Source organism: Heterodontus francisci, unplaced genomic scaffold (genome assembly GCF_036365525.1).
Source record: "Heterodontus francisci isolate sHetFra1 unplaced genomic scaffold, sHetFra1.hap1 HAP1_SCAFFOLD_386, whole genome shotgun sequence".
Classification (NCBI taxonomy): Eukaryota; Metazoa; Chordata; class Chondrichthyes; order Heterodontiformes; family Heterodontidae; genus Heterodontus; species Heterodontus francisci.
The window spans coordinates 19,811-39,464 of NW_027140456.1; positions in this window are offsets into that span (position 1 = coordinate 19,811).

The following is a 19,654-nucleotide window of genomic DNA, read 5'->3' on the forward strand; positions in this document are numbered from 1 at the left end:
AGATATTTGCTCTGCCGATTTGGGATCTGTATGGGTGGAGCCGAGAAAGACTAAGGGGAAAAAAACGTTATTGTGGGTTGTATATAGACTCCCAAACTGTAGTGGTGATGTGGGGAATGGCATTAAACAGGAAATTAGAGATGCATGCGGTAAAGGAACATCCGTAATTATGGGTGATTTTAATCTGCATATAGATTGGGCAAATCAAATTAGTCACAGTACCGTAGATGAGGAATTCTTGCAATGTACACGGGATGGTTTGCTGGACCAATACGTTGAGGAACCAACCACAGAACAGGCCATCCTAGACTAGGTATTGTGCAATGAGAGAGGAATAATTGAAAATCCAATCGTGTGAGACCCCTTGGGAATGAGTGACCATAATCTGATAGAATTCTTCATCAAGATGTAGAGTGACGTAGCTGATTCTGAGGCATGGTCCTGTATCTAAATAAAGGAAACTAGGAAGGTATGAGGCGCGAGTTGGCCATGACGGATTGGGAAACGGTGGATAGTCAATGGCAAACAGTTAAAGAGCGTATGCAAGAACTGCAACCATTGTTTATCGCTGTCTGGCACAAAAGTAAAATGGGAAAGGTAGCCAAACCAAACTTACAAGGGAAATTAGAGATTGCATTAGATCCAAAGAAGAGGCATATAAATTTGCCAGGAAAAACAGCAGACCTGAGGATTGGGAGCAGTTTAGAATTCAGCAAAGGAGGACCAAGGGATTGATTAAGAAGGGGAAAATAGAATATAAGAGCAAGCTTGCAGGGGATCATAAAAACTGACTGTATATGTTTCTATAGGTATGTAAAGAGAAAAAGATTGGTGAAGACAAATGTAGGTCCCTCACCGACAGAAACAGGAGAATATGTTATGTGAAATAAAGAAATGGTTGACCGACTAAATGCATACTTTGGTTCTGTCTTCAGGAAGGAGGATACAAATATCATATATTTTTAATCATTCATGGGATGTGGGCGACGCTGGAAAGGCCAGAATTTGTTGCCCATCCCTAATTGCCCTTGAGAAGGTGGTGGTGAGCTGCCTTCTTGAACCGTTGCAGTCCATTTCGGGTAGGTAGACCCACAGTGCTCTTAGGAAGGGAGTTCCAGGATTTTGACCCAGTGACAGTGAAGGAACGGCGATAGAGTTCCAAGTCAGGATGGTGTGTGACTTGGACGGGAACTTGCAGTTGGTGGTGTTCCCATGTATTTGCTGCCCTTGTCCTTCTAGTTGGTAGAGGTCGCGGGTTTGGAAGGTGCTGTCTAAGGAGCCTTGGTGCATTGCTGCATTGTATCTTGTCGATGGTACACACTGCTGCCACTGTGCATCGGTGGTGGAGGGTGTGAATGTTTGCAAATGGGGTGCCCATCAAGCGGGCTGCTTTGTCCTGGATGGTGTCGAGCTTCTTGAGTGTTGTTGGAGCTGCACCCATCCAGGCAAGTGGAGAGTATTCCATCACACTCCTGACTTGTGCCTTGCAGATGTTGGACAGGCTTTGGGGAGTCAGGAGTTGAGTTACTCGCCTCAGGATTCCTAGCCACTGACCTGCCCTTGTAGCCACGGTATTTATATGGCTGCTCCAGTTCAGTTTCTGGTCAATGGTAGCCCCTCTGATGTTGATAGTGGGGGATTCACTGATGGTAATGCTATTGAATGTCAAGGGGAGATGGTGAGATTCTCTCTTGTTAGAGTTGGACATTGCCTGGCACTTGTGTGACGCAAATGTTAGTTGCCACTTATCAGCCCAAGCCTGGATATTGTCCAGGTCTTGCTGCATTTCTACACGGACTTTATCAGTATCTTGAGGAGTCACGAATGGTGCTGAACATTGTGCAATCATCCGCAATCATCCCCACTTCTGACCTTCTGATTGAAGGAAGGTCATTGATGAAGCAGCTGAAGATGGTTGGAGCTCCTACAGTGATGTCCTAGAGCACAGATGATTGACCTCCAACAACCAGAACCATCTTCCTTTGCGCTAGGTATGACTCCAGCCAGCGGAGCTTTCTACCACTTATTCCCATTGACCTCAGTTTTGCTCGGGCTCCTTGATGCCATACCGTGTCAAATGCTGCCTTGATGTCAAGGGCAGTCACTCTCACCTCACCTCTTGATTTCAGCCTTTTTGTCCATGTTTGAACCAAGGCTGCAATACCAGATATGTTGGGCAACACAGGGCTTAGTGTAATAGAGAAACTGAAGGAAATCAGTATTAGTAGAGAAATGGTGTTGGGTAAATTGATGGGATTGAAGGCCGTTAAATCCCCAGGGCCTAATGGTATGCATCCCAGAGTAGTTAAGGAAGTGGATGCATTGATGGTGGAATCTTCCGAGATTCGATAGACTCTGGAACAGTTCCTGCAGATTGGAGGGTAGCTGATGTAACCCCACTATTTAAAAAGGGAGGTGGAGAGAAAGCAGGGAATTGTAGACCAGTCAGCCTGACGTCGGTAGTAGGGAAAATTCAATCGTCCATGATCAAAGATTTTATAGCAGAGCACTTGGAGAACAGTGGTAGAATTTGACAGGGTGAACATGGATTTACGAAAGGGAAATCATGCTTGACAAATCTACTGGAATTATTCGAAGATGTACCTAGTGGAGTTGATGAGGGGGAGCCAATTGATGTTGTTTGTTTGGACTTTCAGAAGGCTTTCGACAAAGTCCCACATAGTAGATTAGCATGTAAAATTAAAGTGCATAGGATTGGGGTAGTGCATTGCGGTGGATAGAAAATTGGTTGGCGGACAGGAAACAAATAGTAGGGATAAATGGGTCTGATTCCGAATGGCAGGCAGTGACTAGTGGGAATTAAATGTAATATCTCCAAATTTGCAGATGACACAAATTTGGGAGGGATGGTGAGTTGTGAGGAGGATGCAGAGAGGCTTCAGGGTGATTTGGACAAGTTGAGTGAATGGGCTAATGCATGGCAGATGCAGTATAATGTGGATAAATGCGAGGTTATCCACTTTGGTAGCAATAACAGGAAGGAGGATTATTATCTGAATGGCTATAAACTGAGAGAGGGGAATAAGTAGCGAGACCTGCGTATTCTCGCAAAACAGTCACTAAAGGCAAGCATGCAGGTGCAACAGGCGGTAAAAAAGGAAAAAGGTATTTTGGCTTCCATAGCGAGATGATTCGGGTACAGAAGCAGGGATGTCTTGCTACAATTATACAGTATCGTGGCGAGGCCACACGTGGAATATTGTGTGCAGTTTTGGTCTCCTTATCTGAGGAAGGATGTTCATGCTAAAGAGGGAGTGCATTGAAGGTTTACCGGACTGATTCCTGGGATGGTGGGTCTGATGTATGAGGAGGGATTGAGTCGGTTAGGATTATATTCACCGGAGATCCGAAGATTGAGGGGGTTCTCATAGAAACCTATAAAATTCCAACAGTACTTGACAGGGTAGATGCAGGAAGGATGTTCCCTATGGTCGGGGTGTCCAGAACCAGGGGCCATAGACTAAGGATACGGCGTAAACCTTTCAGGACTGAGATGAGGAGAAATTTCTTGACTCAGAGAGTGGTGAGCCTGTAGAAGTAGCTTTCACAGAAAGCAGTTGTGGCCAAAACATTGAATGTTTTCAAAAAGGAGTTAGATATAGCTCTTGGGTATAAAGGAATCAAAGGGTATGGGGCGAAAGCCAGAACCGGTTACTGAGTTGGATGATCAGTCATGATCATAATGAATGGCGGTGCAGGCTTGAAGGGCCAAATGGCCTACTCCTGCTCCTATGTTCTATGTTTCTATGCAAAGTAAAGAGGCATGGAAGGGATGGAGGGATAAATCTGGATTTCGTTTGGGATCTCTGTTTGATATTCATCGCTGTGTAACTTGGGTGAAGAATTCCATTTGGGACTGTAAATTTCTAAATGCTCTCGGCCCTTTGGGAAACTGCAGTGAGATATTGCAAAATACATTCAAGAAAAGATATTAATACATGCATGTTACATAAATAAACAAACAGAACGGGATTCAAACCCGTGCATTGCAGAGCACGATAGATTAGCATTCCATTGTCTGAACCACTCGTGCACCTCAGCTTGAGTACTGGAGACGTCACATGTCCTCTTTGAGACCCAGCAATGTTGGACAAGGAAGCTAACATTTGCACATGTCCCGATTGTGCAACCACAAGCTCAATTTGTACAGACTCAGGGAATTATCCTATGTTCGATGTTTCTACGCAAAGTAAAGAGGCATGGAAGGGATGGGGGGATAAATCTGGATTTCGTTTGGGATCTCTGTTTGATATAAGCACAGAAGAGGCCATTTCGCACTTGGTGTCTGTGCTGCATCTCCGGGGGAACAATTCACCTCGATCCACACCGCCCCTACCCCCCGCCCCCGCTTCTTTCCATTGACGGGAACATATCTCCATTTGAGATATTCCTGATATATTTTAATGACCTAGAGCTTAGTTTACAGGGCATAGTTTAAAAGTTTGCGGATAATATGGAACTTCGAAGCATTGTAAACTGTGAGGAGGAGAGTGTAGAACATCAAAAGCACACAGACAAGTTGGTGGAATGGGGGAGAGGTGGCAGATGATGTTCAATGCGGAGAATTGTGAAGTGACACATTTTCGTAGGAAGAACATGGAGAGATAATACAAAGTAAAGGGTACAATTCTCTAGGGGGTTCAGGAGCAGAGGGCATAAGTCAGTGAAGTTGGTGGGACAGGTTGAGAGCGTTGTTAATAAAGCACACAGTATTTTGAGCTTTATTAAGGGACATAGAGTACAAGAGCAAGGAAATTATGTCGAACTTTTATAAGACACAAGATCGGCCTCTGCTGGAGTATTGCATCCCGTTCTGGGCACCGTACTTTAGGAAGGACTTGAAGATATTCTGGAGGGGCATTGCCAGCGGGGATTTTGCAGGGGGGAGCATTTTCGAGGAGGGTGGATTTTGCTTTGGCGAAATGTGCGAGGTGTGGAAATTGTGTGGGGGAATTTGAGTGGAGGGAGTATTTCCAGGGGAGGAGAGGGAAATTTGTGGGAGGTAGAAATTTGTGGAGGGCAGAAATTTTTTTGAGGGGGTTGGCGGATTTATGATTTTGGTGGAATTTGCGGGAGTGAAATTTGTGGGAGGCGAAGTTTGCAGGGGAATTTATGATTGGGGTTAATTTGTTTGGGGGAATTTTGTGTGGGGGGATTTGTGGTGGGTGGAAATTTGCCTGGGGTTTGGGGAGATTTGCGGGTGGGGGAGGCGATATTTGCAACAGGGCAAACCTTGCAGGGGCAGGGGAGGAATGTGTCTGGGGGGTGGGGTGGGGGATGAAATCCAGAAAGAGAGAGAAAGCCACAGAGAATGAGAGAGATAAGCCACAGACAGAGAAAACCATAAAGAGCCAAAGAAAGAGACAATAAAGTTAGCAGAATAGAGAGAAGGCAGAAAAGTCATAGAACTAGGGAAAAGACAGAAACAGTGAGAGAAATAGAGAAATGGCTGATGCAGGCCATGAAATTCTGGTCAAGTAATGCTTTATACCCAGCATGATCGAAGGTAGCTAAATTAGGGCGCAGAACTTGCTGAAGTAAGCCAAAAGACATGTCAAAGCTTGTGGTTAGGGATATGTGACCCTTAGACGAGACTATTGAACAAGAATAGATTTTAAATTGGAACTCCAATTAGAGCAGTGCTTTAAACTTCAAATTGTATTTCTGCCGGGCATCTTCAGACCTTCAAGGTGGAAGCTTATCTCTTAGAAAATTGTTCTTTGCCTTTTCACAGTTGCAAAACCTACTTTTAAAATAAATATAAAAAACTTTAATTTAAATTTATAATTCAATTTTATCCCCACTCCTGGGTGCACAAACTTAAATTGAAATGGACACATTCAACGATCACTTTTCACACTCATTCAATTCCAAACAACTTAGAAAATTGAATCCCTAATGATGAATTCAAAGTACCAAAATCTGCATCAAATTCCCTGTCCCGATTGAAATGAGCACACACAAGTTCAACTAGTTCACAACAAAAGCATTTCTCAAGTTTCCCACAAAATATACACGTGTAAAAATAGAACAAGTAACAGACTCATGCTTTCATCATTAAGGCCAGACAACAAAGAGTTAACGACTGTCCGTTCGACAAAACACAAGCTGCACATTCCAAGGACATACATTTCATTCGTGGAAGCTTCCAACATCCGCGCATTCGACTCAAAAGGCACAGTAACTTGTTTGCACTCACTTGAAATTTCACTAAAACATAGTCTTTTTATGTCACTCTGCTACAAACTTAGTCGTGGAGCCCTCTGGCCCACACGGATTCCCTGAATCCTTGACTAACAGTTTCTATCTCTCTATTACATAAGTCTCTCATGCAACTACCTATTGTAATGGCCACTTGAAGTTTAGATGCGCGCTTTGCCTGGCTGAGCTGGGCTTCTTCCCAATTTTTCTGTCCAACGGGTCCCAGAACTCCAACACCTTTTCGGCATATTCGACCCATTCGGACCACTAATGGTTTAAGTATTGTCTGAGCGCTGTTTCCCATTCCTGCCGGTTATTTGTCATTTCCTACTCTCACAGTTTAGTCAAAAGGTACGGGAGGTTTTCGGGGTTGGGGTCCGGTGACATTGTCCCACTGAAGGGAGGTGTGTTGACTGCCTCTTCAGTCTTCCGTGGTGGTCTGTTGTTCATTAAATTCCCGTCTGTTCTCTCCGAGTCAATGCTCAGGAGGTATGCAGAACACCCCTCAATGCTGATTTTCAGAGTTTACCGTGACCTATCAACTGGTTAACTTTAACTTCCTACGTGTTATGATTTTTGTCTGTAACGTCTGTGATCCGGACACGCTGTGATTTAAAGCAATCACTTAACCGTGCCCACCCAGGGACACTAAAATGTTGACCCTATTCCTCTGCAGGCTATCCACTGACGTGACAGACAAAGATACACTAAAACCAAAGTCTCGGATAACTTCATTTTATTAGTACTAAAATCACGTACAGCTTACGAATACTTACAACAAATTTATGAAGACACCAAATAAGTACAGGTCTCACTTCTTGTACAAGATACCACCCGTCAACACAGAAGTGGTCGTTCTCTTGTCATGGTTGATCACTGAGCATCCAGACTCAGGGTACTGCCTTCAAGAGTTGTTCCCAGCTTCTCACCAAGAATACCCTCCATTGTTAAGCCTTATATATTGTTTGAAGGTTCCTTGCTCAACTTATGACTCACATGATCATGGTTTGCACAAATCTTCTAGCATTATCGCATCTTTGGCAAGCATTAGCCATTTAGTCACCTGGACCGAAGTCCAAACTTGTTGACAATGACCAACATTCGTTCCCCTATATCTGTTCCTCTTTTATCTATTCTTGTTCAATCGTCTAGTGCAACGATCACAAATCCCGAACCACAAGTTTCAACCGGTCTGTTAGCTTACATCAGCAAGTTATGCGCTTATCTTTAGCTGCGTCAGAGTATGCTGGGTATGAAGCGTTACTTGACCAACTTTTCAGGTCTGACACAGAAAAAGACAGAGAAATAGCGAAAAGGCAAAAGAAGTCAGAGAAATGGAGGAAAGGCAGAAAAGGTCATGGGATAACGGAGAAAGGCAGAAATAGTCAGAGAAATAGAGAAAGGCAGAAAAGGAGAGAAATAGAGAAAAGGCAGAAAAAGTCAGAGAAATGGAGAAAAGGCAGAAATTGAGAGAGAAATGGAGAAAAGTCATAAAAAGTCAGAGAAACACAGAAATGACAGAAAATGTGAAAGAAACAGAGAAAAGTCAGAAAAAGTCAGAGAAATAGAGAAAATACAGAAAAAGAGAGAGAAATGGGGAAAAGGCAGAAAAAGACAGAGAAATAGAGAAAAGATGGAAAATGTGAAAGAAACAGAGAAAAGTCAGAAAAAGTCAGAGAAATAGAGAAAAGACAGAAAAAGGCAGAGAAATAGAGGAAAGTCGGAAAAAGTCAGAGACATAGAGGAAACGCTGAAAAGGTCAAACAAATAGAGAAAAGGCAGAAAAAGTCAGAGAAATGGAGAAAATGCAGAAAAAGTCAGAGAAATGGAGAAAATGCAGAAAAAGTCAGAGAAATATAGAAAAGACAGAAAAAAGTCAGAGAAATAGAGAAAAGGCAAGAAAAAGTCAGAGAAAAGGCAGAATAAGACAGAAAATTTCAGAGAAATAGAGAAAAGGCAGAAAAAGTGAGAGAAATAGAGAAAAGAGAGAAAACGTCAGAGAAATGGAGAAAAGGCAAAAAAAGTCAGAGAAAAGGCAGAATACGACAGAAAAATTCAGGGAAATGGAGAAAAGACAGCAAGAGAAACAAAAGAAAGTAGGAAATAGAGAAGGCAGAAAAAAAGATAAAGAAAGAGAAAAATGAGAAAACGTGGAGGGAAAAAGTGGAGGGAAAGAAATGGAGACACATAGACATTGCAGGCACCAGAGAGACTGACAAAAATACCAGAGAAAGTGAGAGAATAAGTCACACAGACAATCACACACAGACAAACAAAGGGAGAAAGAGCGAGAAAGAAAGAGATAGAGAGAGAGAGAGAGCGAGAGTGAGAGAGGGAGAAGGAGGGAGAAAGTCAGGGAGACACAATAAAGATGCAATACCCTCCATCCCACATGATCTAGGGCGGCACAGTGGCGCAGTGGTTAGCACCGCAGCCTCACAGCTCTAGCGACCCGGGTTCAATTCTGGGTACTGCCTGTGTGGAGTTTGCAAGTTCTCCCTGTGTCTGGGTTTTCGACGGGTTTCCTCCCACCACCAAAAGATTTGCAGTTGATTGGTAATTTGGTCATTATAAATTGCCCTTAGTAGACGTAGGTGGTAGGGAAATGTAGGAACAGGTGGGGATCTTGTACGAATATGTGATTAGTGTAGGATTAGTATAAATGGGTGGTTGATGGTCGGCACAGACTCCGTGGGCCGAAGGGCCTGTTTCAGTGCTGCATCACTAAACTAAACATCTGCACTCCATCGTTGGACTCTGACAACTTCCCTCCATCAGCTCGTCCATGGGGAAAAGATCCGGTATAGGGGTGGGAATTGGAGGAAATGGTCAGGTCTGGGACAGAGAGAGAGGTATTCAGACAGGATTCTCTCTCTCTCTCACACACACAAACTGTATTCAGCTCCAATTCACCTGGGCACAGCGAACTAGAGACTGAGGCACAAAAAGTCACCTTTCACCCATCAGCCGTTTGGAAAGAAAGAATGGTGGCTGATGTTGAGCTAACATATCCCAGAACCTATCACTCAAACAGCCAGTCCACCCAAAGTACAGCTCATCCAACCAGCTCTCAGCTTCCTCCATCTGTACACAGTCTCCCAGGTCTGGGACAGTCCAAGGTGAGTCTTTGTGCAAACAGGGAATGGGGGAGGGAGGGATATTCCAGCCATATCCCAAATGGACCATTCCAGACAGAAACCTGTCTGTCTGTCTCTCTCTTCCTCCCCTCAAAACCTCTTTAACAGAGCAGAAAAGCTGCTGTGATTTTAAAACATGGAGTGGCAGGTTTGGAGAATGGCCGTTGAATGCAAATTGTATTAAATGTCTTTCACTTTTCACCTGCAGTTTGCAGAAAGTTCAGAAAATTACTGAACATATCTCACTTCAGTTACCTTAAAATTCTGACAATGAGTTTTTACTGGAGAGGCCTGTTTGACTGTAGTGTAAACAGGCAGTTTTTAATCGGATTTTCAGTTCCACCATGTGACAAATCCGAAAACTAGAGCCAGGTTAATGATGCATCCAAGAGAACTTTTACAACTGGTAACATTTCACACAACGATTTTGACCCATATTTACAGTTATATTTGTCAATGATTCTTTGTACTTTATTTGTTGCTGCTTTATTTATGTAGTAGCCTGTTTTTGCTGGAAGACAACTTTCTTAACATTTACCACTTTAATGTGACGTTAAAAATGTAACTGGAAAATGGCCATTTAAGACAAATTATATGAAAGATCTTCCACTTTTCACCTCCCGTTTATATAAAACTCAACGATAACGACCTCCACATTCTGACAAAGCGTTTTTGCTGCTGTAATAAAGTGTCACTTGTTTCCATTTGCTTTCTGACTGTTTCCTTCCTCTGCTCTCCTGCGGGATTCAGACATGATTTTTGTTCATCACTTGTCCATATTCAGGATGTTCCAGCTCCTCTGCAGCTGCTGTCCTGGAGAAAGTAATTGAATTCAAAATCTTTTCCTCAGTTTGGAGACATGAGGAGAGAATGTTTCCACGAGCAGAGGGGTGAAACAAATAGACAGGGAGTTGTTCTGGTCTGGAATTCACTGTCTGACAGGTTTCTGAAAGCAGATTCAATACTAACTAGGGCGGCACAGTGGCGCAGTGGTTAACACCGCAGCCTCACAGCTGCAGGGACCCGGGCTCGATTCCGGGTACTGCCTGTGTGGAGTTTGCAAGTTCTCCCTGTGTCTGCGTGTGTTTTCTCCGGGTGCTCCGGTTTCCAAAAGACTTGCAGGTTGATAGGTAAATTGGCCATTATAAATTGTCACCAATATAGGTAGGTGGTAGGGAAATATAGGGACAGGTGGGGATGTTTGTTGGGAATATGGGATTAGTGTAGGATTAGTATAAATGGGTGGTTGATGTTCGGCACAGACTCGGTGGGCCGAAGGGCCTGTTTCAGTGCTGTATTTCTAATCTTATCAAAAGACAATTGGCTCAAAACTTCGATTACTCTTGTTATAGTCGAGAAGATATCAGCGTTGAAAGAGAAGTGAAAGAGAGAGAGATGTCATAACGTTCGTGATGAAGATCTCAACGCAACTTATTCAGAGAGTTTTTATTTATAATTAGTAGTTTGAGTTTAATTTGATGCTGTTGCATTATTTATGCATTACTTTAATCACTGAAAATAATTCTCCAAGCAGTCCCGCTCTTATCATCTCCATCTGCTGGTGTCCCTGTTTCACTGCAAGTTCTGCTCTTCCACTGTCTCGCAATCACTGTGATTTGCAGCGTTGTCCATTTTACTCTGGTGGGTTTAATTTCATCCAGCTGAGTTTTGCAAATACGCCCTTTTGGAGATACAATTCCTGAATCTTCCGTAGAGCAAGTCCCGCCTCAATAGGTCAGATTGTCAATAATATATAGTCCCAGAAACAGATTTAAAACCATTTCAGGGCACATTGCTGCGAATATAAAATGTACTTTCGGTCCCGAGGAGAGTGCAGGGAATGGAATATGAAATGGGATTTAGTTCCAGTATTTGAAACCATTCAGCTCTTTCTATGATTTCACTAATTTAACAATGAGATTGAGAGGATATTTCAGCGCCTTCTTCAGCTCCTGTCTGAATTTAGTCTGGGACACAGTGTAAATGCATGTGTTGGTGCAGGAACTGAGAAGCTGCAGCATCACTGATGCGCGATCTGTGATAAAGAAAGGGTCAGTGCAGGAGGAGTGATACTGAATATCTGCAATACACACATAAATGATGAAGACAAACAGTGTCATCCATAACAGTATAAAACTGCTGGATATACTGAAGAGTAAAATAATTGATTTGCTGCGATTCTCCATCTCTGGGTCCTTGTGATTCCCTCCATTGCTGTAGCCCCGGAATCCCCTGCGGACTTTACTGGAGAATAAAATCCGTCTGACAGTCAGAACATTGAGCAGCAAAATGAGAAAGACCGGAACACAAGGGGTTAAACTGAGCTTAAACTATTCAAATGCCTCCCATGTGGGGGAAGTATAGATGCTCAATTTATAATCACAATCCATGGGAACATTCTCAATACCGTAATATTGTTCCTGTGTGAAGTACCAGGGGAGAGTCTCTAAACAACCCAGCACACTCACTGTTCCTGCAACCACGGCCGCCGTTTTCTCGCTGCAACATTTTATTTTCAGCTTCTCACAACAAATGGCCACAAATCGATCAAAGGTGAAAGTGACTGTGAGCCAGACAGAAACAACTGTGGCTGCAAAACGCAGCAGTAATGAGAGAACACACAGGAGTAATTCTCAGGAATGAATATGGGAAATACATTGAAATCATCCAGTTAAATATGGGACCAGTGATAACGACCAGGAGATCGGACACTGCCATTTCCACCAGGTAGACAGTGATACATTTGGAGAGACCGCACTTTCCTCGGGACAGGATCACAATCACCACCAAGTTCACAATCGCCACCAAGTTAACTGGAAGAGAGAGAAAAGAAAGCAGAGACATTTATGATCGGACCTGGAGACAAAGCAGCAGTTTGGTAGGATCTGGGCTGAAAATTCCAGGTTGGTTGCTGCATTGAGAAGTGAAAACTGATTCATTGAACAGGGCAGTGCTTTTCCACAGTGAAATGTTTGAAAACACAATTATTAATAATGAATTGGAAGATTGATGGAGAAAGGAATAAAGTCAGCACAATTAAATATAAATGTAAATATATTTCTGATATCAGCCTCGCTCTTTACAGAATTCAGCAGTCACAGAGATTTTAAAGTGCAGTATTTAAATAATGAATTACCATCAGTGAAGAACTGATTCTATTCTGTTTATTCAGTCACTAAGTAAGGAATAGGAACTTTCTACAAAACAAAATGGGGACTTGTCAAAAATCCACACAGAGGATCAAGTCCAACAGGAAAATGAACACAATCTTACAGCAGGCAACTTCAACTCACAGTTTCTCTCATTAATTGTTCTGGACATTCCAGAACTTTATGATGGTGAATTATTCACGCTGCTGCTTCTTCCTCTTTCTCATTACATCTGCTTATCTCTTTCTATCGGTTTCATTCTCCCTGCTACTTTTTTCCCTTCCCTATCTCTCTGGAGTACTCACACCCTGGAAACTGTTACTGAATGCTACTTTTCAAATATGATTTATTCCTAACCTTCTGCGCCTGTGTTCTTTTAACCAGCACCAGGTTCAATGATTCTGTTTTCAGAGTCAGTTTGTTCAATGGTGAAACCTCTGTGAATAATTTAATGTATCTACAGGGCACCCAATTCATAACCTGTTCGCCTACACTCTTCACTTCATCTACAATAAATGGAATAAACAGGATCGAAAGCTTTTTCCAGACAAATCTTGCAATCATTGAAATGCCTTCTCCTGGATTTATAAAGTAATCCGCTAGAATGTGGGATTATTTAATTAATAAAACACCAACGTCAGCGCTGCAGCTGATTATTTACGGATAAGTGGAAAGACTCTTGATTACAATTGATAGATTGTAAACCAATAGAACATCACATCAATACTTTATATTTTACAATGTAGTCCAGTGACAGTGAAGGTTCCACAGTGAAGCAGAGGAGCAGTGACTGTCAGCAGCAAACTCAGTTCAGTTGCCAGACCTCTGAAGCAGCGTCACACACATACATAATGAAATAACATATGATAACAGTGATAACCAGTAAATACATTTAAATCCGAGTTAAACACAGCCATGTTTTTGGGGAGGGAAGACATTGTGCTGTTCCTTTGTAGCATTGAGACCGTGAGATGTCCCATTATCACTGAAAAATAATCATAAATATATTCCAGGACCAGTTAGAATCACATCATGAAACTGTTAAAAGATCCTGATGGCCTGATTCTTGATCCTAACCGAAACAACGCATTGAAATACATTCAATACACAGAATTTTCCAGTCACAATGTCACAGTTGCTTAAAACAATACAATTAAAGACATAATTCGACGACTGCAAGACTGAAAGAGTAGACAATGAAGAAATTCCATCAGTGAACTGTTGGAAAAGAGCAAGTAGCTGTGCGATACCCACAGTGAGAAATAATACCGAGTACAGCAGCACAGTTAACATCGATTGACACCATCATCAGCTGAGATACTGGCTTACCAGGAACTCCAAATGCTGCAAGTGTAGGATAATATATGCGTTCTATATGATACATTAGAGGATATCCCATTTCTCTGAGGTGTAGACAGTTCTGTAAGCCTGGAATCCACAGCTCCACCAGGCATTCTGAGCTGATCCATTCCAATGGGTCCTGATTTATGCAGGGGATAAGTCTCCATTGACACGGTTATACCCCTGATCATTGCTATCAGTTACACGCACCTGAACAAACACATTACATCAGCTGCTTTGACTATGATGTAAACAATGTGTTGGATAAAACACAATCATTTCAATGTCAATGACTTTTTCTGAGTAAGACCTCACTCTGGAACAAACCTGAAATCTGTACTCAGACTGGGTGGAGGCTATAGTTATCAGTGGCATCATTTACATTTTCCATATTATTGTATTGACCTTGTTCATTCTTGGCATTTCTGTTGTAATTGCAACTGATCTGTCTGCAGTGGACACTGAATCTGCGGGCAAAAACATTCCAGTTTCACTCTGTTACTGCCTTTTTCCAGTTAAAATGTGAACGTTGAGTCTCTGATTCGAGACCATGTTCAGGGTTACAGCATAAAAACTACGGCGGGTACTATTAGGGGACAGACACTGTCCACGTCCATTGGGGAAGCAGTCGCATAGTGTTAATATCACTGGGCTGGTAATCCAGAGGCCTGGGGACAGGGGCTCAAATCCCACCATGGCAGCTGTATAAAATAGAGGGAGCTCCCACTCTACGTTGAAAGTGGAGGGAGCACCGTCTCTACATATAAAGTGGAAGGAGCACCCTCTCTATGTATAAAGTGGAGGGAGCACCCTCTATACGTATAAAGTAGAGACAGAGAGAGAGAGAGGGTGAGGGAGGGAGAGAGAGGGTGAGGGAGAGAAAGAGAGAGACTGGTTGAGGGAGTGAGAGAGAGTGAGAGAGAGAGAGAGGGTGAGGGAGAGAGTGAGAGACTGGGTGAGGGGCTGAGGCAGAGAGAGGGTGAGGGGAGAGAGTGAGAGAGGGTAAGGGAGAGGGAGAGAGAGAGTGACAGGGTGAGGGGGTGAGGGAGATAGAGAGAGAGATGGTGAAGGAGTGAGGGAGGGTGAGGGAGAAGATAGAGAGTGGTTGAGGGTGTCAGAGGGAAAGACAGAGTGAGGGACAGAGATAAACATGGTGAGGGCGAGAGAGATAGAAAGAGAGGGGGAAAGAGAGAGGGTGAGGGAGAGAGAAAGAGAAAGACAGGCTGTGCGAGAGAGATTCAGAGACAGGGTGAGGAAAAGAGAGACTAATAGGGTATGGGAGCTAGAAACAGAGAAGCAGGGCGATGGATAAACGGCGAGAGAGAGGATGGGGGGGAGAGAGAGAGGATGAGGTACAGAGCTAGGGAAAGTGAAAGGCAGTGTGAGGAAGCGAAAGAGAGGGAGAGAGACAGGGTGAGAGAGAGTGAGAGAGCAAGAAAGGGTGAGGGAGAGAGATAAAGAGTAACAGGGTGAGCGAGAGAGAAAGAGAGAGAGTGTGATGGAGAGAGAGAGTGAATAAGTGCAAGAGAGTGAGGGAGAGAGAGAGACACACACACACAGGGTGAGGAAGAGAGAGAGAAAGAGAGAGAGGGTGGGGGAGAGAGCGGGAGAGGGTGAAGGAGAGAGAGAGAGAGAGAGAGACAGAGAGGGTAGGGGAGCTAGAAACAGAGCGAGACAGGGTGATGGAGAGAGGAGGACAGTGTGAGGGCGAGAGGGAGAGAAAGAGAAAGTGGGTGTGGGAAAGAGAGAGAAAGAAAGAGTGAGAGGATGAGGGAGATAGAGAGAGAAAGAGAGAGGGGTGACGGAGTGGGAGGGAGACACAGGGTGAGGGGGAAAGAGAGATAGAAAGTGAGAATCAGGGTGAGGAAGCAGGAGAGTGGGAGAGAGACCGCGTGAGAGAGAGAGAGAGAGAGAGAGAGAGAGAGAGAGAGAGAGAGCGATATAAGGTGAGGAAGAATGAGATAGAGAGAGAGACAGGGTGAGGGAGAGAGAGAGTGAGAGATATAGGCGAGGAAGCAGTAGAGATGAGAGAGAAAGGGCGAGGGAGACAGGGAGGGACACAGGGTATGGGGAAATTTTGCCTCAGTGGGATGAATAGATTGTATATGACTTTATTACAACAGTATGGTACCGTGTGACCTGTAAATATGGACTGAAATGACTGAAATAACAATGTAACGGATCAATTTTCGCCTGCATACTTTGACTACAATTATACCTGTTATCCTGCGGGAATGCACAATAGACAGGATGGGATGAAGTCAAATTGGCCACTGTTGAATTGGCTGGCTTGATCTTTGTGTAAAGACAATGTTGTTTAAATAAGTTAAAAATATTAAATGGTCAGTTCGCTTGCACGAGTAACCTCTCAACACAAATGGGTCTGAATGTCCTGTGTGTTGCAGTCCTATTCCGACGTCTACTCTGTCCAGACCACTCATGATTTTGAACCCCTCAATCAAATCTAATCTCAATTTCTGTTCTCTATGGAGAACAACCCCAACTTCTCCAATCTACCCACGTAACTGAAGTTCCTCATTCCTGGAACCATTCTCGTGAATCTTTTCTGCACCCTCTCTCATGCCCCCACGTCCTTCCCAAAGTATCTTGTCCAGAACTTGACACAATACCAGTTGAGGATGAACCAGTGTCTAATAAAGCTTCATCATAACCTCCTTGCTTTTATACTGGAAGCCTCTATTAATAAAGCCTGGGATCCTATATGCCTTTTACCCACTTACTCAACTAGCCCTGCCACCTTCAATTGGTGCACTGATATCCCCAGGTCTCTCTGTTCCGGCACCCACGTTCTTCTGTTCTTAGGTTCTCATGACAGAGAGGGACAGGAGGGCAGGGAGGTCTACAAAGGATGGAGAGAGAGCGAACACACAGGAAACACGTATGGGAACACCACCACCTGCAAGTTTCCCCTCAATTCGCACTCGATCCTGACTCGGAACTATATCGCCGTTCCTTCATTGTCACTGGGTCAAAATCCTGGAACAAGCTTCCGAACAGCATTGTGGGTGTCCCTACCCCACATGGAGTGCAGTGGCTCAAGAAGGAGGCTCACCACCACCTTCTCAAGGGCAATTAGGAATGGGCAATAAATGCAGGCCTAGCCAGTAATACACATATACAACAAATGAATAAAGAAAACAAAAAATTGGCGCCGAGTCACGTAAGGAGATATTAGTCTAGACGACCAAAAATGTGATCAATGAGTTTGGTTTGAGGGAGCATCTTTAAAGAGGAAAGAGGGTTCGTGAGGCGGAGAGGTTTAGAAAAGGAATTCCAGAGTTAGGCCCTTGGCAGCTTGAAGGCCCGGACAACTATGGTGGAACGATTCAAATTGGGGATGCTCAAGAGGCCAGAATTAGAGGATTGCAGATATTGGAGGATTGTGGAGCTGAAGCAGAGTGCAGAGATAGGGAGGGGTCATTTGTGGGAGACAGTTCCAAACTTCTACCACCATTTGTGTGCAGAATTGCTTCTTAATCTCAATCTTCAAAGGGTTTTCGACTAATGTTCGATTTTTCGACTGAGCCACTCATCCGAGAATCCCCCAACCAGTGAGAAGAGTTTCTCTCTATCTACTCCATCAGTTTCCATTATTATCTTGTAAACTTTGACCAATTCACTCCTTAACCTTCTAAATTCCAGGGATACAAAATAAAGCTCCGTCTGCACTGTCCCATCAAATGCTGCCCAGCCGAGTACAGCCCGGAGTCGGCTACTGAGGAAATCTCTGTCTTCTCTGTTCTATCAAACATTCCCAGGGCAGGTACAGTGTGGGGTTAGATACAAAGTCAATCTGCCTTTTTATATGCCTCTCTTTCTCCTCCTCTATCCAGATGGAGAGAGTAACAGTGAGAAAGAACAGGGACAGAGATGGGGAGAGAATAACAGAGAGAGATAGAGCGAGAGAAAAGGTAGCAATAGGCAAAGAGTACCAGACAGAAAGCGGAAGAGAGTGGGATGGAGACTGTCGGCGAATGTTCCCACAAAGCTATGTGCCGTATCGTTGAGGGAATGAAAGTTCAGGCACAGGCGAAGTAATAGTGCTGGTAGGTGAAGAGAATGCATTGTGGGAGAACCTGTGACTATTATCGCCTCGCTAAGACAAGAAACAAGAAAGGGCAGTCCCACCAAAAGTGCCCAATTTCAGAAGGATGGAGAGATCATGGGCGAGGTTTGATGCAGGTTGGGGAAATGAGTGGAGATGCTGAATGTTGAGACACGATGAGACTTAAAATTGATGACGAGAATTTAAAATTTAAGCCATTGAGCGGATTGCTTGCCGGTCAGTGAAAACCATTGCCTTGTGCTAGCTGCCGGACGCTTTAGCGGATGGAGATGTTTGGTTGAGTATTGGTTAGAAGGAAGGTGGAGTTAGTGGTGCCAACGAGCATGAACGGGAGGAACAGTGTCAGGATGTGGCCCAGTTCTAATTTTGCTGGAGACCTTAGTCACTGTGGAATGAACTAATAACCAATTGCAATAAAATAACAGAGAGAAATGTCAATGGAGCATGCACAGACTCTGTCCGCCAATATCACCCATAGTAAGTTCTCAGCTGTAATCCTGAACATGGATTTAACTATCCTCGTGTCAAAGTTCACATTTAACTGATTGTATCCCTGTAATCATGGTACACTGTGCAGAAATCCGTAGCATTTATACATAAATCATTAGGAGTGAACATTGTCATTTCAATTAAATGGAGTCTACCTGTGAAGCCGCTCACTATTTTGGGATCTATCCTTGCTGCTTACATTTTTCAGCCTTATTCCCAACAGAGAGCGGCACACTGGCGCATTGGTTAGCAACCCGGGTTCGATTCCGAGTACTGCCTGTGTGGAGTTTGCAAGTTTTCCCTCTGACCACGTGGGTTTTCGCCGGGTCCTCCGGTTTTCTCCCACAGCCAAAGACTTGCAGGTGGATAGGTAAATTGGCCATTATAAATTGCCCCTAGTATAGGTAGCTGGTAGGGGAATTGAGGAAAGGTGGGGATGTGAGAGGGTAATGGGATTAATGTCCGATTAGTATAAATGGGTGGTCGATGGTCGTCACAGACTCGTGGGCTGAAGGCCTGTTTCAGTGCTGTATCTCGAACTAAAATAAATAAGATAGTTTGCTGGATATTTATGTTGTATGTACCATTTTATTTACATCGCAGACAAAGCTGTTGATGCATTGTTTTTGTTCAAGTGCCTGTCACTAATAGCAATGATCAGGGGTATAACCATGTCAGTGGATACTTCTCCCATCTATAAATCAGGGCATATTAGCATATATCAGCTCAGAGTGACCACTGTTTCAGAACAACACCAGTTGCTGCTGCTGACAGAAATGGGATATCCAGTAATATATCAGATTGAAGGTATTTACCATCCTATTCTTGCAACCACTGGAGTTCCTGCTAAGTTGCTATCACCAGCTCTTAATGTTGTAAACCAGTATAAGAGCGACTGTTGAACTTGATAATGTTTTACTTTTTGAATGTTTTATGCAGTTGTCTGTTCAGTTCTGTCAGTTTAATGATGGGCTGTCTGAAGGCTGTGCTGATTTGTTGTTGTAGCAGAAGCATAATGACTGTGATGATCTTCGCTCATCCAAACCTTGCACAAGTGTTGGACTATTCACTGTACAGAATGTATTGTCCGTTGATAAAAAGCCCTCAGATTCTAAATGCGCGGGCTTGTATGAGTTTCCTTATCTGCAATGATTGGTGTTCATTCATCCCTGAGAATGTGTTCAGATCAATATCTCAAATGAATGTATTGGGATATGGTACTCTGGCAA